The sequence below is a fragment of the Acomys minous genome (genome assembly GCF_964271855.1).
Source record: "Acomys minous genome assembly, chromosome: 14".
Taxonomy (NCBI): domain Eukaryota; kingdom Metazoa; phylum Chordata; class Mammalia; order Rodentia; family Muridae; genus Acomys; species Acomys minous.
The window spans coordinates 61,938,672-61,961,888 of record NC_140496.1 but is presented as its reverse complement, the minus strand read 5'-3'; the positions used below and the strand labels follow the sequence as shown (position 1 = coordinate 61,961,888).

Sequence of the window (23,217 nt, the reverse complement as noted above, 5' to 3'; positions counted from 1 at the left end):
AAAACAACTTAATATTTACAATTATGAGCTTGTTTGTTTGTTTGATTGTTGAGACAGGGTTTCTCTGTGTAGCCTTGGCTGTCCTGGACTCCCTTTGTAGACCAAGCTGGCCTCGAACTCACACCGATCCGCCTGCCTCTACCTCCCCGAGTGCTGGGATTAAAGGTGTATGCCACCACCACCCAGCTTACATTTTTTTTCTTAAAGTGTATTTGACTGGGCTAATTATTAAAGGATCTTTCTGGAAAGATCATTAGCATGCATTTATTAGCAACTCAGTCTTTTCAACACCAACAATTAAAACGCAGCCTTTCATTGTCACACAGAGAGATAGAAACTGCAGTAAATATTTTGTCAATTTTTTTACAAATATAAAACTGTCCCCAAGCAGACATGGTGGTAGGCAAGAAGGCCCGGTAGAGTTTCTAGAACTCTCCGAAAAAGTTTAGAATCTCCTGTTTTGAAAAATGTCTGCAAAGCAAATAGCTCTAGTCTTAAAAAATAGCAACGGAAAGATGTTTCTTTCTCTGGAAAAGACTTTTTCCCTCTTTGAGGCAGGATTCACTGTGTAACCCAGGTTGTATCACAGGGGTGCATCACCACACCCGGCGGAAGAACAGTTTTCATGTCGTACAGAGAATGAAACAGCTACTAGTGAAGAAGATGTGTTTAAAATCAGTTTCTACTTAAAATAAAAACAGAGGACTGAACTGCATAGACAGGTGTTTTCAAGTCCTTGTACATCACAAAACCACTTTCAGTTGTCGGTATGGCCTCAGGTTACACTATGTTTGAGGGTCCACTGACTTAGGTCTCTCTTTTTATTTTATTTTATTTATTTATTTACTATAGAAGGCTTCATGAATTTGCACATCATCCTTTCAGGGGCCATGCCCATCTGCTCTGTATCGTTCTTATTTTGGTATCTGTGCTGTACAGAAAGGACCTCTAGATAAGTTTAGATTTAAGTTCGGTGTAGGTATTTCTCCAAAGAAGATACACTGGGTCAGGGCGCACGTGGAACGCTGCTCCTATCGCCACTCAAGAAGCAAATGCAAATGGAAATCGGCTCACGCCCACTAGACTGGCTGTCAGTCGGCGGGAGGTGGGCTCGGCAATGATGGAGAGCTCCAGGCTCATGGCTCTGGGTCTGAAAACAACAAAAACAACAAAAAACAAAACAAAACAAAAAACAGAAAACGCCGGGAAATAACAGTGCTGAGCTAGAGAAATTAGAATTCTTGAATATTGCTGGTGGAAAGTAAAATGTCACAACCGTTATGCAAAATTACACAACGATTCTGGGGGTTGGGGAGAATTACCACGTGATCCAGCAGTTCCACTTCTGGGTACAAATGCAAAAGAAGTGAAAGCCAGACTAAGAGAAAAAACCAGCCAAGGACAATACAGGCTGTAAACTTCAAACCCCTACCCAGATCTACCCAATGGACAGGACATTCTCCACAGTTGAGTGGAGAGTGGGGTCTGACTCTCACACATACTCTGGTGCCTCACCTTTGACCACGTCCCCTGGAGGGGGAGACCTGGTGGCACTCAGAGGAAGGATAGCAGGCTACCAAGAAGAGACTTGATACCCTATGAGCATATACAGGGGGAGCAGGTCCCCCTCAGGCACAGTCATAGGGGAGGGGAGTAAGGGGAAAATGGGAGGGAGGGAGGAATGGGAGGATACAAGGGATGGGATAACCATTGAGATGTAACAAGAATAAATTAATAAAAAAAAAAAAAGGAAAAAAACCCACAGATGTCATGAGATTAAAACAGGGATCCCATGCCTGCCCCACTATGAAAGGTAGTTTAGAAGATTAATGTCTGCCCTGCCCCAGGTTAACTAAAGCTATTTTAAAATATAGCAAGTGTTTGTGTCTTAATGGATACTAGCTGGACCTACTGATAATACTGATAATATATGTATTATAAAAACAATAGGTTCTTATGAGAAAATAATTTTTAAAATATATAACTACTTTGAATGAGAGATACAGACTTATAAATATCAATAAAATGGCATCTCACTGACCAGAGAAGGAGAATTTAAACCCATGTTAGGAATACCATTTATTAATCTTGTTCATCATCTTCCTTCTTCCAGGTAAAAGCCTGTGATGGTTAAGACATAAAGTAATTGGACATCTCTGTATGCACCACACAAAACCAAAGGAGCCAAACCAACTCAAGGAGAGGGGTAAGAAAGGGCACAGAGGCTAGTGAACCCCAGCTGAGGCCAGTGCATCCAGTCTCACTAAGATTGCTCTGTCCTTGTCTCCGGAGTGAAATTCCTCGTGCAAAAATGTGACACTATCTACTTGTATATTACCTTTTTTATGTCCTTAACAAAAATGTCTAGAGTAAAGAACTTTACAGATAAAAAAAGAAAAGACTAAGAGAGAAAAAAAAAAAAAACTCTGGCTGGGCCTGGTATCGCAGGCCTTTAACTCAGGAGGCAGAAGCAGGTGAATCTCTGTGAGTTCGAGAACAGCCTGGTCTACAAAGCAAGACAGCCAGGGCTCTATTACACAGAGAAACCCTGTCTTGAAACAACAACAACAACAAAATTCTGGTTTCTTAAGACAGTTCTTTTCTGTGTAGCCCTGGCTATCCTTTTTGGTTTTTTTGTTTTTGTTTTTGTTTTTGTTTTTCTTTTGTTTTGTTTTTGTTTTTGGTTTTTTTTGAGACAGAGTTTCTCTGTAGCCTTGGTTAGTCTGGATGCTCTTTGTAGACCAGGCTGGCCTTGAACTCACAGAGATCCCTATACTTCTGCTTCCTGAGTGCTGGGATTAAAAGCGTGTGCCACTACACTGGTAGCCTTGGCTATCCTATAGGCCAGGCTGGCCTCGAACTCACAGAGATCCACCTGCCTCTGTCTCCCAAATGCTGGGATTAAAGGTGTGCACTACCACAACCCAGTTAAAAAACATGTTTAAAGATTTGTTTTTATTCTACGAGGAACAAGCCAGTAAGCAGCATCCCCTCCATGGCCTCTGCATCAGCTCCTGCCTCTAGGTTCCTGCCCTGCTTGGGTTCCTGTCCTGCCTTCCTTCAGAGATGGACCATAAAGTGGAACAATAAGCCAAAGAAAGCTTTCCTTGTCTGCTTGCTTTTGGTCATGGTGTCTCATTGAAGCGACAGGAACCCTAACTCAGATACCATCTGTTGCTGGATAAACAATAAACAAAATGTGCCATATCCAACACAGCAGAATATTAATCAGTCATTTAAAAAATAAGTATTGATACATGCTGTATCTACTACATTGTGGGAGAGCAAACATTCATATAACCTGGTCAGATAATCTCCTTTTTGTAGTGACAGTTACTTGAGAGCCTCATCATCACAGGCCGAGGTGCTGAGAATCCATGGCTACTTTGTGTTCAGTGCTAAGAGAGTGCTTTGTGTTATCCCCTCTGAGGAGCAGAGGGAGGAGGAGAGCTCTACAAAGTGAGTTCCAGGACAGCCAAGGTTACACAGAGAAACCCTGTCTCAAAAAACAAGCAAAGGTGCATAATGGGGGAGGGTAGGCATGATCAGAATGCATTACATGCATGTGTGAAGAGCTCTAACGAAACACGTCATTGTATGCAGTTATATGCATGGATAAAAACATTAGTTCTTTTGCTTATTGCATGGTTCCATTTACATGAGCAGTAAGTAAATCCATACATAGCAAAACCCAGCAAGCGGTTGTCAAGGCCTGAGTGGGACAGAGGAACTGGGAAACTTCCTGGAAGGTGTGAGGTTTCTTCTTAGGATGCAGAAGAATTGTCTTGAAAATAAGTAGAGCTAATGGTTGGATGCTGTGGGTGTGCTAAGCACCAGTGAATGCATATTTCAAATGACTAATGCTTTGTCTTATATTAAAAGACTTTTATCTCAATTAAAAAACAAAAACAAAAAAACGAGCCAGCTGGGCATGGTAGCACTCCAGAGGGAGAAGCAGGAGAATCCGGCGTTCAAAAACACTCTGAGTGGACGTGTCCTAAGACATGCCTTTGATCCCAGCACTTGGGAAGTAGAGGCCAGTGGCTCCCAACCATCTATAATGGGATTTGATGCCCTCCTCTGGTGTGCAAACCAGCGTGCAGACAGAGGGCTCATAAACATAAAATGCATAAATAAATAAATGTTTATTTTTTTTAAAAAAAGAGGGTCTGGAAAGATGACCCATGGTTGGGAGCACAGGTTACCTTTCCAGGGGAGCTGGGTTCAACTCCCAGCACCCACATGGTAACTCACAACTGTCTGCAACTCCACTTCCAGGGGATCCAACATCCTTACACAGATAAACATGCAAGCAAAACACCAATGCACTTTTTTATTTTTATTTTATTATTATTATTATTTTTTTTTTTTTTTTTTTTTTTTTTTTTGGTTTTTCGAGACAGGGTTTCTCTGTGTAGCCTTGGCTGTCCTGGACTCACTTGGTAGACCAGGCTGGCCTCGAACTCACGGCGATCCACCAGCCTCTGCCTCCCAAGTGCTAGGATTAAAGGCATGTGCCACCACGCTCAGCTTATATTTTTTAAATTAATAGCAGTTGGGTTTTTTAAAAAGAGTATTCTGGGCTATATAAAGAGTTCGAGACCTATTTGAAAATGAGGGCCTGTTTTTGTTTTTGTTTTTAAATCAACTCCACTAAAGATTTAGCAACCCTAACCCTTGTTTCTAACTACACCCATCAACTCTTTATCGGCTCTAGGCATTACACACAAGAGGACCCTGAGGGGTGGGGAGCGGAGGCTCAGCGGCCTGTGGCCCCAGACCTGAGCGGTGACCTGAGAAAGCGGCCCTGCTTTGTTTCATTGCACACTATTCACTCTGTGTGGGGTGTGTCTGTGGGTGGGTGTACACGTGCCAGGATGAGTGCAGGAAACAGAGAACAGCTTGCAGGAGTCACGTGTCTCTTCTTCCATCACGCACATCCCAGGGATAGAACCCAGGTCACCAGGCTGGGGGGGCGGGGCGGCGGGTAAGCATTTTTATGCACTGAGCCATCCTACCGAACAGCTTCATCCACTTTTGCTACCAAAGGCAGACAGCCTGGACCTCCACATCTGCTCGGATAGGAGCCGACGACGGCCCAACCTTCCTTCGAGGGCGTTTTCCGAGAACTGCCAAATGGACGGACAAGACTCACCCTCCGTGGACAGTGCTGACCTCACTGCCACGCTGCACGGATTCCCGCCTCGGCAAGTTGGACTGCCACTGCCCTACCAGGAGAGAAGGAAGTGCCCCACCCCTACACCCCCTCCCCCGCCCCTGTCTTACTAATGGTAGAGGCTGTGGACTCTGAGTATTGGAACTTCTCCATGGTGGCATGGCCGTACGGGGAGCACGTGATAAATAAAAGCCGGCAGGTGCCTAGGAAGGAGCCTTTCTTCCCAGCTGTGAGTGTCGGCAGAGACTGGCCAAGACTTGTCAGCAGAGACTTTCCCCGCCACGACAGTGTCACAGGAGGCTGCTTACTGCAACAGGAGCATTCAAGAATGTTGCACACAAACGTTCATGTGTCCATCAAAACCCACAACTTGAGTTTATAAACCTGCCTCCGTTTCCTCGTGTGCCAAAGAAATTAGGAGACAGAAATTGGTAAAGGAAGATGAACTTCTTCCCATCTGTACTTAAACAAAATAAGAAGCAGAGGCCAAGAAATCACACGTGTTGATTAACTACGCTCCAAGTATCAGAACTAGAAAGCTTCTTCCAGGACAGAAAGCTCTGTTTTCTGGGTCTGGGCTCGGGAGCATGTGCCTTTCTGCTCAGGATTGCTGGGGAAATTTGTTGTTGTTGTTTGCTGTTTTGCTTTCGAGACAGCATGTTTCTGTGTAGCTGTGTCTGTCCTGGATCTCTCATTGTAGACCAGGCTGGCCTTGAACTCACAACGATCCTTCTGCCTCTGCCTCATCGATGAAACAAAAGTGCCTAGAATGGGAAAGAGAAGCCGGGAAGCTCGGCCCTGTAGGGACATCGCAACTGGGACCCCAGCAGGTTCCTGCGGTGTGTTGTCAGCACCGGTGCTGCTCTGGCTTTGTCTGTCACCTATCACTTCACTACTATTTCTCTTACTGTGGCTGGCTGTATACTTAATAAACTTAACCGTTCAAAAGCAAAAATATAAATAGTTCACATCATACTCTGGACTGTCTAGAGCAGTCACATTGAACAAAGCCTCGCTAGGCCGCTTTGCTGGTGGTAATGAAGCGGTGGCCCTAGAACGGAGCAGTGGACCCTAAGGGATGCAAACGTCCCCAGGAAGCCGGGGCACGGTGGCGCACGCTTGTAATCCCAGCACTCAGGAGGCAGAGGCCAGTGGATCTCTGTGAGTTCGAGGCCAGCCTAGTCTACAAAGTGAGTCTCAAAAAACAAAACAAAACAAAACAAAAAAAGAAAGAAAGAAAGAAAAGAAAAAAAAGAACAGTGACCTCTGTTGGCCCTCGTTTGCCTCCTGGTTTTAAGGATGTGACACCTTTGCGCTTGCGCTTGGGTTGCTTTCTGCTCTCTCCCTGTCACAGACATGGAAGACATTTTGAGACAAACATATTTGAGTCTGAAATGGGGAGTAAGACAACCCCAATTTCCAGAGCCTGCTTCTCAGTGAGCTCAAATAACATAAGCAACTTATCAGTTTATGGTACATTGCTATGACCTCCCGGGGCCCAGGGTTTAAACTCAAAGCATCCCAGTGTGAGCACTAAACACATGTTCAACCTTTCATAAGTAAACTTTAAATGGTCCACCATGGGCAGACTTTATAATAATAAACAAACAAACAAACAAAACCACCCCAAGACCTGGGAAAAGCTCAAAGTGATTGAGACAAGCTAGGAAAGGAGGGGAGGATTTGGGACAGGAAAGAGGCCCCTTCCCCTGGGATCTGGTTTCCTCTCGTCTTGCGAGTTGAAACCTTCAATACAGCTGATAAAAATCTAAATTGGCTCCAGAGATAATGCGCCCTAAAGTCCTTATAAACAAAGATGCTAAAGACCAACAATCTAAGCTCACTTGGCCACAATGTTTACAGCTGTGACTTGAGTGGAGTTTGCACCCTCTTTCATCCCTAAAACCTAAACAATGGCCTCAGAAAACCACCTTTGCCTCATTTGCTGAAGGAACTTCCTTAGAGATAAGTCAGCCGCCAGGCTTGTGTGTTTTACTTTGAAACGCTACTTCAAACTTAAGCTTTGTTTCATCTTTAAATCTTGTCATAAATTACATCCCTTGAACAATGTGACTTAGAAAGCCATGGGATGGACGGTACCAGAGTTTCTGGGGTAGCAGCCTACAACAGCTGCAACAAGCTAAGCTTGGTCCAGTTAAAAGAGAAGCAGAGAGGAGGCCGTAGCCAATGGGGATCCGGGAACCCCAAAGTCCACCCGCAGGGTGCTGGCATGAGGCTTAGTTTTAACTGGGAACAAGAGCTGTGCATGAGTAACCAAGCAGCCCTGGACCACAGGTGCTCCTGCAGCCCTGGACCACAGATGCTCCTGCAGCCCTGGACCACAGGTGCTCCTGCAGCCCTGGACCACAGATGCTCCTGCAGCCCTGGACCACAGGTGCTCCTGCAGCCCTGGACCACAGGTGCTCCTGCAGCCCTGGACCACAGGTGCGCCTGCAGCCCTGGACCACAGGTGCTCCTGCAGCCCTGGACCACAGATGCTCCTGCAGCCCTGGACCATAGATGCTCCTGCAGCCCTGGACCACAGGTGCTCCTTCCTCTTCATCGACGACCCATCCTCCTCTCTGCTCCAGCTTCTCCTGCAAGGTGGTCATGAGCTGTCAGAACTGTGTGGAAGTGGCTCCCTGGGTGGCAAGCTCCTCCTGTAACTGGCGCCAGGCCCTCAGTCTTTTCCTTCTCCCAGCGTGTGAAGACTCCTGGGCAATTTTGTAACTCTTTGCGGTGGCCTTTACTGGTGGCGGTCCCTAAGGTGTATGGGTTGGTGGCAGCCATGCTGGGTTGGTATCTTTTTGCTGCCACTGACAGGATAATTGCCAACACTTAACTGTAGATGACACAGATGCTAAAACTATTGGACAAAAGTTTTGGCTTCTATTTTGAGTTTTGCACTGATGGGAATCGAACAAGATGCATGCTAAACAACGCATTCATTTGTCCCAACACACGGTGGTACTGCCAGCCCCACAGCCATCATAGTAGGGTTTTAGTGAGCAACATGAGCAGAGTTAAAACAATGAAGAGCCAGATGGAGATTTGTTTTATAACATAAACATCCAAACCCACACCCACACACACATGCACACATGCATTCACTCACACTCACACACACATACACACACATATGCACACAAGCACACTCACACACACATACACACACACACATACACACACATATGCACACAAGCACACACACTCTCTCTCTCTCTCACACACACACACACACACACACACACACACACTCTTCTGTGGACGGACTTGACAGCTTGACTGAGGGACCAACAGAAACAGACTTCTGGATGGGTCAGGAAAAAAAGCACAATTGGAAAAGGACCTAAAGAAACAGTGGCCAATATTTTTATAAAAGAGCCAACAGACATAGACCTATAGCTTTAAGAAACCACGTAATCCCCAAACGTGACAACCCAAAATAATTTATACCAAGACACATCATAGCTAAACTTCTGACGATTTAACACAAAAGGGTAAAGTCTTAACAGCAGCAGGAGAGAAACAGCAGAACCTACCAGAGAAAAACTACATGAGTGACAGTAGCACTCACCAAAAACTATTTCAGGTGCTGAAAGGAAAGAACTGCCCCATGCCCCACACACCCCCATCCCCCCCACTCCAGGCCTATTTAAATTCAACAAAACTATCTTTAGCAGCGAAGAGGAGCGGGGCATGGTGATGCACACATTCAATCCCAGCACCAGGAGACTGAGGCAGGAGGATGGTAGGCTGGGGGCCAACCTGGGCTACAAAGCAAGACCCTGTTTCAAAATTCCACATAATGCAGCTAGCACACACAGTACAGCTAGTATAATCTCAGCACTCAGGAGCCCAGGGCAGTATGATCAGGAACTCAGGGTCAGGCTGAGCTCCATGAGAGCTGATGCCAAGTAAATCCAAACTACAGCAACAACAATGTCTCAATTTTTTTTTAAAGTGCTTAATGAGAGTGTCCAATCTGATGGAGGCATGGGAGAATGGTCATGTTTACGTACGCTGCAAAAGCTCAAATATTACCACATAGGACTGAAAATGAGTTTCACCAAGAACTGGTACAAAAATAAACAGGTTTGGGGCTGGAGAGACGGCTCAGTGGTTAAGAGCACTGACTGCTCTTCCAGAGGTCATGAGTTCAATTCCCAGCAACTGCTCATAACCATCTTTAATGTGATCTGATTCCCTCCTCTGGCCTGCAGATGTACATGTAGGCAGAACACTGTATATATAATAATAAATAAATATTTTTTTTAAAAACAGGTTTTGCATTATGTTATTCCCTAAAGTTGTTTTGTTGTTGTTGTTGTTTGTTTGTTTGTTTTTAAGAAGGATGGGTGTTACAATGGTCTCAGCTAGCCACACTGGCCTTGGCTCCAGATGCCCCTGTCAGCTGCCCTACTGTTGGTAAATCACTATTCCCAGCTCCTGGGAATAGATTGGTTGTCCTGGACTTGCTTTGTAAACCAGGCTGGCTTCGAACTCACAGAGATCCACCTGCCTCTGCCACCACACCCGGCCGGCCTGGAATAGATTTTTTTAGCAGTTTCCTAAACCATTAACACAACAACCAACTACACAAAGATCAAGTTTGGGCCGATAATTGTACTGCTAGCCTCACAGGCAGGTCAGGTGAGTGGAGCCTGGGGAGTTAGCGCAGTCCTTGGGTCCCACCTGTGGTTCTCCATTTTGTCTACAGAATCCTTTCTGCTCAGAATACCCAGAATCCCTCAGGTGGTTTGGGCTCCTGTACCGAGCCCTGCTTGCTGAACGGTCTGAGAAAGGTAAGAGACTCCACAGGATGAAAATTGCATTCCAGTATAACCTGGGAGAGCTGCTTAAGCCAGCGAGTTTTTCTCAGGTCACAGTAAATCCTCTAATACAACTAAGCCTATTTTCTTCTTTTCCACCCACTGTTGAAGCATTTCACGCTGGCTTCCAAGCCAAACATAAGCAGTGCTGTGTCTCTCTTGCCTGCAGGGCATGTAGTCCAAGATTCCCAACAGCAACCTCACACTGCCAACCTGTGTAGACTGTGTTCCCCCCCCCTATATCTATATAATTTAATTTATAATTGAGTCTCAATTAAGGGATCAACAGTGACTAATAACGAAACGGAACAATGTGACAGTGAGATGGCTCAACAGGTAAAGATGTTTGTCACCAAGACTGAAGATGTGAGTTTGATTCCCCACGCCCTACATGGTTAAAAGAAAGAGAGAACCTGTTTCCACAAGTTGTCCTCTGACCTCTACAAGAGTGCCATAGTGCACTTGCCCACCCATGCACATACACAATAAGGAAATAAATGTAATAAAAGATAAAATAGAACCAGTATAGCAATATACCACAATAAAGATTAGGCGGAGTCTCTCTCCATATCTTTAAAAACATTCTGAGGGCTGGAGAGATGGCTCAAAGGTTAAGAGGCTGTTCTTCCAAAGGTCCCGAGTTCAATTCCCAGCAACCACGTAGTGGCTCACAACCACCTATGATGAGATCTGGTGCCCTCTTCTGGCGTGCAGGTGTACATGCAGGCAAAACACTACATAATAAGTAAATAAACAAATACACGCTTTTTAAATTTTTTGAAATTTATTTTTATTTCTCTGTGTGTGTACAATTGCTTGTTTGTATGTACACCACATGCATGCAGGTGCCTGAGCAGGCTAGAAGAAGGCATCAGATCCCCTGGAGCTAGAGTCACAAGCAGTTGTAAGCCATCCAGCATGGGTGCCAGAAACCAACCCCCAGGTCCTCTGCAAAAACAGCCAAGTGCTTTAAACTACCGAGGCATCTCTCTAGGCCTTTTCTATATCATATTGTACACTACCCTTCTTATACAACGATGCAGCTCACAGTGAAGACTGGCCATACATAGGTGAAAATGCAGACGGGCATGGATAAGGCCGGTGCTAATGTCTTGAGTGTCTTGAGAAGCTTCACGGGTTCAAATCCTGGTCTTGAGGGTAGCGATACTGAGCACTGAGTGGTGCTTGGGCCTGGTAGGAGGCCTGGGTCTTGGGGGGGGGGGCATGCCCTTAAAGGGATCCTTTCTCTCTCCCTGCTTCCTGGCTTTGTGATGTGACTGGCTTTGCACCCACCTCTACCAGACCCTGCTGTGTCATCACAGGCCCAGCAAGTGGTGCCAACTGATTGTGAACTGAAATCGTTAAAAACAGGAGCCAAAACAAACAAAAGGACAACAAGCCCTCTTCTCCCTTGGGGGGGGTCATGGCATTAGCATGTCAGAATGCTGACCTGAGAGGGCTACTGTACTGTTTCTGCCAGGGATGCTGCCCTTTAGCCCAGCTGTATTAGACCTGGATCATGGCAATGCTTTCCCTCCCTGACCTAACAGTAAGCAGAAAGCTCACAGAAGCTTTGTCGAAAGCCTGAGTGAGTGACATCACCACATTGTGCCACATTAGACTTGACCCTTGAAGCTAACATGCCCTGGCTGACAACTCTGCAGCAAAACATATTAATACCTGTGATGGGTGACCGACCAGCCATTAATAAGTAATGCTGGTTATTCTACCCCAAACTCAACTCTCATGAAATATTCAGAGCTATAAGGCGTTTCAGTCTAAATCGCCGCCAGGGCTTTAGTCCAGTTTAGCGGTGAGCTCAGATTTCATTCTATTTTTACACAGGTCAGATGTACGGAACAAAATAATTGTTCCAGGAAGTGCCAAAAGATGCTCTCCTCACAGCAGTAAGAGCTATGCCATACAGGAGCATGAGATGAGGGCAGCCAGAGGCCTCTCTCAGGGTCTTACAGTCCTCAGTCTCCACTCAGCGCTGGTGCTGGACTTGCAGGGTGCCTGAGGTCATGGAGCTGACGGGGTGGTACCACAGACTTATTCCCTAGTTCTTGTGACATTAAAGATGTTCCCAACCTTCCAAGACTGAATAAGGAGATTTGGGCCGAACAGAATTATGAAGAAAGAGGACCACCACGGCAAACAGCGGACGGCTGAAGGGTTGGGAGGCTGACCGCAGCCTGTGCGTAGAGAGGTGATTGGCAGGACTACGGATCATGTCTGAGGATCTGTGATGCTGATGGATAGGCAGTGAATGCGGGAAGTATCTGAGGGATTAGTTCTGCGCAAGGAGGGAAAATAGTTTTTCCCTACCCAGCTGAGGCTCACAGCGGAGGCTCTGTAGGCAAAGGAAAACTTGCAAATGTATTTAATGTAAGTTGTGCGTGACGCAAGAGGCTCTGTGTTGTACATAGAGAAAGAGCCCTCCCAAATGGGAAGCCTGGGTGTTGTAATGGGAAGGTTGTAGTCGGCCAGTAGGAAGTAAGCAAGAACAAAGGTCATCTGACCTAACGGTAACAACCTGGAAACTTGTCTGTATCCCCATCGTCTTCAGGGCACCCCTTTCTTCCTACCTGAGGTTCTGATGGTGGCTTCAGGGAATGTCAGAAAGTCCTGCCTAGAGCGGGTGGTGGTGGCACAGGTCTTTAATCCCAGCTCTCAGGAGGAAGAGGGAGTTCCAGGACAGCTGAGACTACACAGAGAAACCCTGTCCCAGAAAGAAAGAAAGAAAGAAAGAAAGAAAGAAAGAAAGAAAGAAAGAAAGAAAGAAAGAGGGAGGGAAGAGAGGAGAGGGGAGGGGAGGGGAGGGGGGGAGGGGAGGGGAGGGGGGGAGGGGAGGGGAGGGGGGGAGGGGAGGGGAGGCAGGAAAGGAGGGAGGTCGGGAAGGGAGGTCAGGGAGGGAGGGAGGGAAAGAGAGGGAGTCCTGCCTAGGTTTTATGACCTGCTGCCGGGGAGAAGGGCAGAGGAAGAGTCTAGTAACCTGAGCATGCCGTTACTTGTTCTGAAGGCTTAGAACAGTAAGAGAAGATGTCCTGGCCTGGGGTGGTGTGTGTCCCCAAGCCCCATCAGCACCTGGGAGTCACTTCAGACCCATCCCTACGGCTACATCTAAGAAGTCCCAGGAGCCAGTTTGACGGGCAGGTTGAGTGAGGAAAGAGCCCTTACCTCTAAGGGGAAGCCCAGGAGGCCCTTTGTGTTTAACTCACCGCTAGAGCCACAAGAGCCGGGGGTGGGGGGTGGGGAGGGGGGGGTACAGAGGTGGCTATGTGGCTGGACTGGAGTCCCGACTGAGCCTCTCACCTCTTACCGATGACACAGGTTCTAAGAGTTTAGGAATATGCAGAGAGCTGCAAAAGCCTCCACGCACCCCCCACCTGCCAGTCTCCGAAATGCCTGGAGACCAGCAGCAGCAGCCAGGCTCTAGGACCTGGCCGGGTGGCGTGTGTCCTCCTCATCCCACTGTATCTGCCTCCTCAAGCCCCCCAGGCTCTCCCCCGTGTGAAAAGGCGACTTCCAGTCAGGTGGAGTTTCCCAACAACTGAAGGAAACTTGGGGAACCTGAACCCTGGAAATGTGAGTAGGGGGCAGTCAGAGGGAGCCAAGCCAAAAGCGAAGGGATTGAAGTGGTAAGCCGCCCTTAATTTCCTGGGTAGGGACGGGGCACGTGGGGAGCTGCACTCCTCTTTAGGCTGCTAGTGGTTGGTTATACAGCTAGGTGCGAACGTTTAATAGCACATCATTACCCATAATGACTTCCCAGGGCTCGCCCAGGTAGGAGCCCAGGCACTTCAAGATAATGGCTTTTCCGCTGCTTTTTTTTTTTTTTTTTTAAATTCTGAGTGTGTTCTTGACTGAAAGGCCTTATTAACAGGAGGGAAGTGGTGATTAGGTTGGGTCTCAGCCATTAACCCCTTCAGTTCCTGCAGCCAAGGGTTCTTCTGGCCGCAGGCAAAGGAGACCTTAGATGGCCTTTTATTTGACGTGTATGCTTGTTGGGCCTGCGTGTACGTACGTGCATCACATGTGTGCCTGGCGCCCACAGAGGCCGGAAGAGGGAGTCTGATCCCCTGGAGCTGGAGCTGCAGTTGTTGTGCAATGCCACATGGGTGCTGGGAAGTGCTCCACAGGGAAGCTGGGAAGTGCTCCACAGGGATGCTGGGAAGTGCTCCACAGGGATGCTGGGAAGTGCTCCTATCTGCCCTCTCATTCTTTAGTCGGAGGTTGAGCTGAAGGAAGGGAAGAGGCAGGGGTCCCCTACAAAAGCTCAAGGAAGGACAGGACTCCAATTTGTCACCACCATAAGCTGCCGAGCCTCAGTTTTCTTCTCAGTTCTGGAGTTACAGTGGGTCAGAGGTCAATGACCATACTTTAAAAACATGTTTAGATGATTTTGCCTCATGTATGTATGTGCATGTTTGCATGTACGTCTGCGCACTACATGTATGCAGTGCTCTCTGGAGGCAGAAGAGGGTGTCAGGTGCCCTGGGACTGGAGTTACAGTCAGTTATGAAACAGTCATGTGGGTGCTGGGAACCGAACCTGGTCCTCTGGAAGAGCAGCTCATGCTCTTAACCACTGAGCCATCTCTCCAGTTTCCTCCCCTCTCCTACAACACATGTGCATGCACAGAAACATTTTATCCTAGAAAGGTAAGGAAATCTGTAGGACTATGAAATTCAGTGGGATTCCCAGGCAGCTCATCCATCCATCCATCCATCCAGATTGCCTCTGCCTGTGTCACCACAATGTGACGGTGAGGTTATGGTGGGGGAGGAGAAGGAGATGCTCTAAGAGAGACATTGGAGCCTCTCTCATTGACTGACAGAACATCTTTTTTTTTTTTTTGCTTACTTCAAAAAGTAGTGTGTAAAAAAAAAAGTAGTGTGTGACTGTGATTTTCTTTTTTAAAATATTTACTTATTATTATGTATACAGTGCTGAAAAGGGCATTAGATCACATTACAGATGATTGTGAGCTACCATGTGGTTGCTGGGAATTGAACTCATGACCTCTGGAAGAGCAATCAGTGCTCTTAACCGCTGAGCCATCTCTCCAGCCGGACTGTGACTTTCTAAAGCACTGTGCAAGAGCAGTCAAGAATGGCAGGCTCACACCTGTGGTCTCAGCACTTGGGAGGTAGAAACAGGAGGACCGAGAGTTCAAGGCCAGCCCCTGATGCTTTGTGAGTTTGAGGCCAACCTGACCTATATGAGAACTTGCCTCAAGAAAAACGGGGCTGAGGCCGAGAGATGTCTCATCAATTAAAATAAAAATACTTACTGCTCTTCCAAAGGACCCAAGTTCAGTTCCTAGCACCCACACTGAACAACTCACAACCATCTGGACCCTCTTGGGTACCCCACACCCACACTCACACCCACACACATATATAAAAACAAACCTTTTTTTTTTTTCTTTTTGAGACAGGGTTTCTCTGTATAACTGCCCTGGCCATCCTGTAACTCATTCTGTAAACCACACTGGCCTCATATGCAGAGATCTGCCTGCCTCTGCCTCCTGAGTGCTAGGATTAAAAGTGTGTGCCACTACCACCACCTGACACAAATTTTTAAAAGCTATACTTTTAAAATATTGAGCGTGAGCTGGGCACAGTGGCGCACAACTGTAATCCCAGCACTTGGAGAGGCAGAGGCGGGTGGATCACTGTGAGTTCAAGGCAAGTCTGGTCTACAAAGCAAGTCCAGGACAGCCAAGGCTGCACAAAGAAACCTAGTCACCAAAAACAACAACAAAAAGTTGGGCATGTGGTGTGCACCTTTAAACCCAGCATTTGGGAGGCAGGGGTGAGCAGGTCACTGAGTTCAAGTTCAGACATGATTATTAACTCTTTAGCATTCTATAGAATAAGGAGGTGTGAGGATGTGCTGACACTCTCCCGCCATCACCTGCCTCTAAGGAGCAGAGCTCCCTTGTCAGCTTAATGTATAAAAAGAGTCTCTGGGGCTGGAGAGATGGCTCAGAGGTTAAGAGCACTGTTGGCTCTGTTTATTAACAATTAAACTTTATTATACAACCCAACTAGCATACACAAGAAGGAAAAAAAGGTTAAAGGGACAGAAGAGTGAACCTTCCAGTATCCGTTCCACAGGACGGGTCTTTAGGTGTCTCTGTCCCGAGAGCTGGTCCGGTCCAGTCCTCTCTCCACGCGCTCTCCTCGCCTCTGCCTGTAGTTTTGTCTTTCCCCCACCTCCCAGTTACATGCAAAGGGCGGTCTCCTTCTCCCTTCGAGGGTCAATTAGGAAAACAATAGCAACGGTGGGGTTCCCAGGTAGGCTTCCTGAATTCCAAGCTCAGGAAGGCTCTAAACAGTCTGTCACAAGGTATTCGTGGTGTGCCCCAAGGGTAAAGCTCGCCAAGATTGCTTCTACCTGTGACAAAGCTTAATCTTTCCCACAGAGCACTACCTGCTCTTCCAAAGGACCTGGGTTCAATTCCCATAGTCCACACGGCAGCTCACTGTCTGTAACTCCAAGACCTGACACCCTCACACCAATATGCATAAATTAAAGTTAAATATTTTTTTTCCCCGAGACAGGGTTTCTCTGTGTAGCCTTGGCTGTCTTGGACTCGCTTTGTAGATCAGGCTGGCCTCGAACTCAAAGCGATCCACCTGCCTCTCCCTCCCAAGTAAATAAATTTTAGAAAGAAGAGGAGTCTCTGATGGGGGCTGGAGAGGTGGCTCAGCACTACCTGCTCCTCTAGAGGACCAGGGTTCAATTCCAAGCATGCACATGGCAGCTCACAACCATCTGTAACTACAATCCCAGGGGACCTGACACCGCACCCAGATATATATATACACAGGCAAAACACCAATGCACATAAAATAAATAAATAAATCTTACCAAAAAAAAAGTCTCTGACGTACCTACAGTGGTGGAAGACAGAAGACAGGCCCACAGTGCTGGCTTCCCTTCAGAGCTGTGGAGGTCAAGAGGTCTCATTTTCAGGCCTCATGCTCCAGGCAGGTGAGCATGGCTGAGTCTCCTCAACTGTGAGGAGAGGTCTGTAGAGGTCTTGCAGTAATTTGAGGAAAATGTGTTGGGCAATGGTGAGATGGCTGCTGCCAAACCTGACTACCACCTAAGTACAGTTCCTGTGATCTCCCTGATCTCTGAGTGGAAGGATTGAGCAGGCACCCAGAACTTGCTCTCTGACTCCCACATGTGAACCCATATGAAATAAATAAATTCACTGAGGGAGGCAGAGGCAGGTGGAGCGCTGTGAGTTCGAGGCCAGCCTGATCTACAAAGTAAGTCCAGGGCAGCCAAGGCTACACAGAGAAACCCTGTCTCACGGAAGGAAAAAAAAAAAAAGCACTGGTTGCACTCACACAAGCTCACAACTGTCTATAACTCCAGTTTCAGGGGCTCTGACACTGTCATACACACGTACAAGCAGGCACAACACCAATGTATATAAAATAAAAATTAAAAAAAAAAAAGAAACCAAATAATAAGAAAATTGAAAGATGCTGGGGTAGAGGTGGCGCTCAGAGCAGTGAGTGCACTTAGCCCATGCAAGGCCTTGGGCTCAGTCTCTGGTAAGCACACATCAAAAAATCATTTGCTAGTCCTCCTTGAAGCTATACAACGTACATCACCTCCTTGAGTCCGGGTAGAACCTGGAAGTGGTGTTGTGTGTGCCTAGAGTATAAGGCATCCCCTGTCTTGGCCACACTCTTGGATGTAGCACTCTGAGGAAGGCAGCTGCCATTTCTGGAAGAAATGGCAACTCTGTGAGGTAAATTCAGAACATGGCCAGGAGGTGGCAGTAGCACACAGTGGATGCTAAACAGACGCGCTTCTTCAAGGACTACGTAAGCCCTGGGGAAGACTGGCACAGAGACCCTGTTCAGAGGTTCCTGGGGGACGGGGGTCTTCAGATGGTTAGGCAATGCTCCTCACCAGCACAAGATGGTATCTTGGGGTCAGGGGAAAGGGCAGCGATGGCTGGGGACCTACTGGAGCACTGAGGTCCACTGTATCTGTGACTTGAGGACGCACAATGCAAGTAAATGAAATGGGATACCTAATCTTCTCTGTCCACTTGGCTGGATGTAGAATCATCATGAGAAATACATGTCATTTCCAGGTAGGGCTAAAAAAGCAGGGAAGACCCAGCCTGAATGTGCTGGGGGTGAGAGGGGGGTTAGGGGATGAGGGGATGGGAGTTGAGGGGCAGGGGTGGGGGTGGGGTGGGGTGCTTGGGCTGAATAAAAGGGAGGAAGCCAGCCGAGCAGCAGCAGCACTCATGGCTCTACCTGCGGACCACGCGAAGTGACCAGCTGTCCCAAGCTCCAGATCTACACTGTCCCCACCAGGATGGATGATGCACCCTCAAACTGTGAGCCAGAGCAAAGCAAACCTCTCCTTCTTTAGCTTGCTTTTGTCAGGTACTGATGTGCGGAATACGCAGAGCAAGAAGTCTCTAAATGACTAGCCATTGATTTATCTGGACTCTGGACTCTAAAGCAACTGAGGATAAAAATATATTTGCGTTTCAGCCAGGTGTGATGCTACACACCTATAACCCCAGCACTCAAGAGACGGAGGTACTCTGATCTCTGTGAGTTTAGGACCATCCAGCTCCACATAGTGAGTTCCAGAAAAGATATGGCTACATAGAGAGACCTTGTCTCAAAACAATCAAACTAAATTTAAAAAGTTTTGAGTTTGGTCCAGCCAGTGGTGGCCCAGGCCTTTAATTCCAGCACTCGGAAGGCCGAGGCAAGATAGATCTCTGAGTCAGAGGCCAGCCTGGTCTACAGAGTCAGTTCTAAGACAGTCAGGGCCGTGTGTGTGTGTGTGTGTGTGTGTGTGTGTGTGTGTGTGTGTGTGTGTGTGTGTATACATATGTATATATATTAAAAGTCACTCATGGTTCACTTGGGCCTTCAAGGTAAGTAAGAGTGGGGTGAAAGCCTCGAATCTCTGCTCTTCCGTTTTGACTGTGTCCTCTGCCTTACTCAGTAATCGGCTTTCCTCTACATGTGACCACATTAACCACTCCAGGACAGTCTACCTAAAAGCCTAACCCACCTCATTCTTCAAGACTGAATCCACAAAGGGAAGAGTAACTAAAGCAGCTCACCGTCAGCCTTTCCAGCGCCTTGTTCCAGACAGCGCAAGGTCCCTAGTCATTATCCTAAACAGCAGTCACCTGGACTCTAGGAACAGCAGAGCCCCGAAGGATGGACCATTCCCATATAAGACGAATTGTCCACGGTGGTGAGGCTGCACCCTGCAACAGGAATAATTAATAATCATCTTCTAGGAACTAGTTTGCTCCCCTTACGAAATAAGGACCCCTTCAAGTCACCACACAGAACTGGAGAGGAAATGCTGGCTGACAGACCACACTTCTGAGGCAGGCAAGCACAGGGATGATTTAGCAATCTGAGACTCCACTGGACTCGGGCTTTATCCTCACCACTTTCCTAACAATAAACCTAGCACCTGGGACCTCCACCTGCATCCCAGTCATTCACGCCCCATGCTAGACAGTACAACAACCAGCTCCTCTTTTAGCTACCCATTGGTCAGTTTACCTTTGTGTCAAACACTTCCGGTAACTTGAAGCAGGGTCCTGATATGTGGCGCATGCGCAGTAAGGCAAACTGTCTTCTGAATGAACTTTTAATCTCTTGTTTACCAGGCCGTGTCTATACATGATTGAGCATACATATAATTAAAATCAGATGCATCAGATGCTCTGATGGTACACAACTTGAATCCCAGCCACTCAGGAAACATAGGCAGAGGGTTGGCTCTCTTGAGTTTGAAGCCGCCTGGCCTACATGGTGAGGCCCAGGCCAGACCACATAATAAGACCCTGTCTCATAAACAAAGAAACAAACAAACAAAAAGTAAGTAAATAAAATCAGATGCACCCTGGCAAAGAACACACGTGTTGAAGAAAGGTTTATGTAACTCAAGCCTGTCAATCAAAGCAGAAAACCACACCCACGCCCCAACCCTAGTAACCAGTTCCTATTCCTGAACCCCATAAAAGAAACCTGATGGTAAAGGCTGTAATCTGATGCTCCCCTGCAGTGTATACTGTGTTGTCTCTTTTAAATGGCTCCTTTGCAGTTTGCTTTTTCAGTTCTTTGAAAGGCACCAAGAACCCGGGACCAAAACCAGCCGGACCAAACCAGCAACTCTTGAACTAGGACTGCTGAATTCCGTAAGCTTCTTTCCTCTGCTTCAAATCTTCCTCTACTTAGACCTAATCTCACGTCCATTCTCTGAAGATGGACTCCTTTACCAGCTCCTCTTTTCAGAGTGCACCTCACCACTGCTTGTCTCTCTAGCTGACTCGACACTGGGGCAGGTGGCCAAGCCTGGTTCGGGGGTGGGGGGGTGGGGGGGCTGCCAGAGAAAGAGGCTTTCATCCTAAAACTCTGGGAAAGTTCAAGGCTGTTTCACTCATGACATAATAGATCCAGTCTCAGTCTTAGGAGCATATTCCTTAGGTCAGGTCAGTCAGTCCTTCGGACGGCTGGTGGTTTGACTGAAACCGGCACCTATAGGCTCATGGCGAGTAGCACAATTAGGAGGTGCGGCCCTGTTGGCGGAAGTGTGCCACTGGGCGTGGGCTTTGAGGTTTCAGATGCTCAAGCCAGTCCCAGTGTCTCTCTCTTCCTGTCTGTCAGTCCAGATGTAGCGCTCCCGGCTCTCTGCCTGCCGTTGTGTTTCCTACCATATTTCCCACCATGCCTCACGTCGTGAATATAAAGGAGTAAGCCTCTGAAACCGTAAGCCAGCCCCAGCTAAGTGCTTTCCTTTATAAGAGCTGCTCTGGTCAGCTGGGCTGGTGGTGGCGCATGCCGTTAATCCCAGCACTCGGGAGGCAGAGGCAGGCGGATCGCTGTGAGTTCGAGGCCAGCCTGGTCTACAAAGTGAGTCCAAGACAGCCAAGGCTACACAGAGAAACCCTGTCTCGAAAAACAAAACAAAAAACAAAAAAACAAAAAAAAAAAAAAAAGAAGAGCTGCCCTGGTCGTGATGATACCTATTCACAGCAATAAACCCCTAAGACAGAAGTCTATACCCCTATTACCTCCCAGGCTCCTGACCTGTGAGAAGAAATAATAAACACCTGCTTGCTAGGCAGCTACGCTCTGGGCTGCTTATTACACAGCAAGAGAAAACGAACACAAGTACCTTGAGAAACAAAGTGCCTTGTCTGCCTGAGTCAGGCCTTGTGCTTTCTCCCAGGAAGCCATGGCGCACCTCTGGATCCAACCAGGCACGAGCCCCACCAGCACTTCTCCATCATCAATGTGTCTCCTGCTGCTTTCTGAATTATTCCCCGCTCTGCTCTCTACCACACCCCAGACCCTGTGTCATCAAGCTACTCCTCTCCCTGTCACCTTCTCGCTGGCGCCAAGCCAGGAGGATCTCGAAGAAGATGCATTTCTTTCATGACTGATCCCCTGCTCTGCTGTGGTTTCTGGTCATTGACTCTCACTGGATGCTAATTAAGAGCACTGACTTCATCATTTTCCATCCTTTCCCCCAAAATGGAACCAAAAGAGTTCCTTCCCAGCAAATGCAGCCTCTTCTTCCTCAAGCTTGCAGGGTTGTGTCATAGCTGGAGTCCTGGGGTCCAGACCCTCTCTCTCCCAGCACAGCCCACCGTCCCTCCCCAGGGCGAGGCTCACTTTGTTTCCCATGATCTCAGCTCCACAGTCACCTCATTCTTATACTGGCCATGAGGTTGCTGAAGTCCCTGGGGATCCTGGAACCCAGTGCAACCACCAATACGGGAGAGAGAGTCCTGGACTCTCCTTTCCAGCCAGACATTCCTGCTGGCCTGCACAGGCTCACCCTGGGTGGAGACGGTGACTCCATCTCTCAGGGCTAAAGAAGTTGGACTTCTCGGCTCTAAAATATCTCTTGCCCCCAGGCGTGGTGGCGCATGCCTTTAATCCCAGCACTCAGGAGGCAAAGGTTGGTGGATCTCTGTAAATTCAAGGCCAACCTTGTCTACAAGGAGAGTCCAGATCAACCAAGGCTACACAGAGAAACCCTGTCTGGGGGGGGGGGGAACAAAAACAAACCCAAAACCCAAAATCTCTGGCTTGTCAGAAAGCAAAGATACACAGGCTATGGCATCATGTGGATTTACATTTAGGTTTATTCAAGAGAGGCAGGAAAATACCACTTAGGTAGACCTGACCCTTGGCTGCTGCACCTTAAATTCTGAGAACCGCCAAGGAAGTTCCGTAGGAAACCAGCAACTTTCCTGCTCTCTGGATGACAACACTCCTCAGACCTCTCGAAGCTGTGGCCTGGGGCCTAGTGGCTTGGTCTGCTGTAATGGAGGCCTCCCTGGGGACACCTCCACAGATACTTAGAAACGTGCAGTATGAGTTCATCAAACCAGCGGCTTTATGGAGGCAAAGTTTCTAGGTGGTTCAGTTGGGCCATCCTACTGTGCATACATGTCCCATGACCCAGGGCAAAGTGCGTGCCCTAGGCCTGCTGAGTTGGCCGGAAACTTGGGCCTGTGCCCTCCTCACTATGGATGCAGTCTGTCTGGAGCGCCTCAGCAGAGCCTGGCACGGGTTCTGTCTGAAGAAGCTGAGCGATAGAAAAGCCTGTAGCAGTGAGCACCAGGAAGTGTGTGCTGGGGGAGGATGGTCCCCTCACTGTCAGCGCCGCCTGGCCCCTGTTATGAATGTTGAACTATCTCCTGTAACCAGGTAATGATAAGTAATGTTCCCCAATTATCCCTGATTGGCTGAATAAAGATGCTGAAGCCTATGACTGATTAGAAGAGAGGTGGGCAGAGTTCTTAGGTTCTTAGGCTTGGGTTCAAGAGACGAAGGGGAAAGAGAAAGCAGCCAATCAGCAGGAAGGGAGGAAGCCAGATAGAAAGGAATGGCTGTAAGTCAAGATGGCCCTGAGCACGTGGCTGTAAGGACAGACTGATGGGGCTGGAAAGATGGCTCAGAGGTTAAGAGCACTGTCTGTTCTTTAAAGGTCCTGAGTTCAATTCCCAGCAACCACATGGTGGCTCACAACCATCTATGACAAGATCTGGTGCCCTCTTCTGGCATGCAGGCACACACGAGGGCAGAATACTGTACAAATAATAAGTAAATAAATAAATCTTAGGGGGAAAAAAAAAAAAAGGACAGGCTGATGGAGAAGAACCCGCCC

At 47.7% G+C, this 23,217-nt stretch overlaps 1 long non-coding RNA gene across 2 annotated transcripts; it reads right to left on the bottom strand.

The window, feature by feature from the left end:
- Positions 1-5,116: 5,116 nt before the first annotated feature.
- LOC311582360 lies at positions 5,117-21,517 on the bottom strand. 2 transcript variants are annotated; one of them, XR_014774102.1, is made up of 3 exons: positions 21,214-21,517; positions 19,596-19,709; positions 5,117-5,129 (listed from the first exon to the last, which is right to left on the bottom strand). It is a non-coding gene; the product is annotated as an uncharacterized lncRNA (long non-coding RNA). The 2 variants fall into 2 exon arrangements; XR_014774103.1 differs by lacking the exon at positions 5,117-5,129 and adding an exon at positions 17,050-17,061.
- Positions 21,518-23,217: the final 1,700 nt, after the last annotated feature.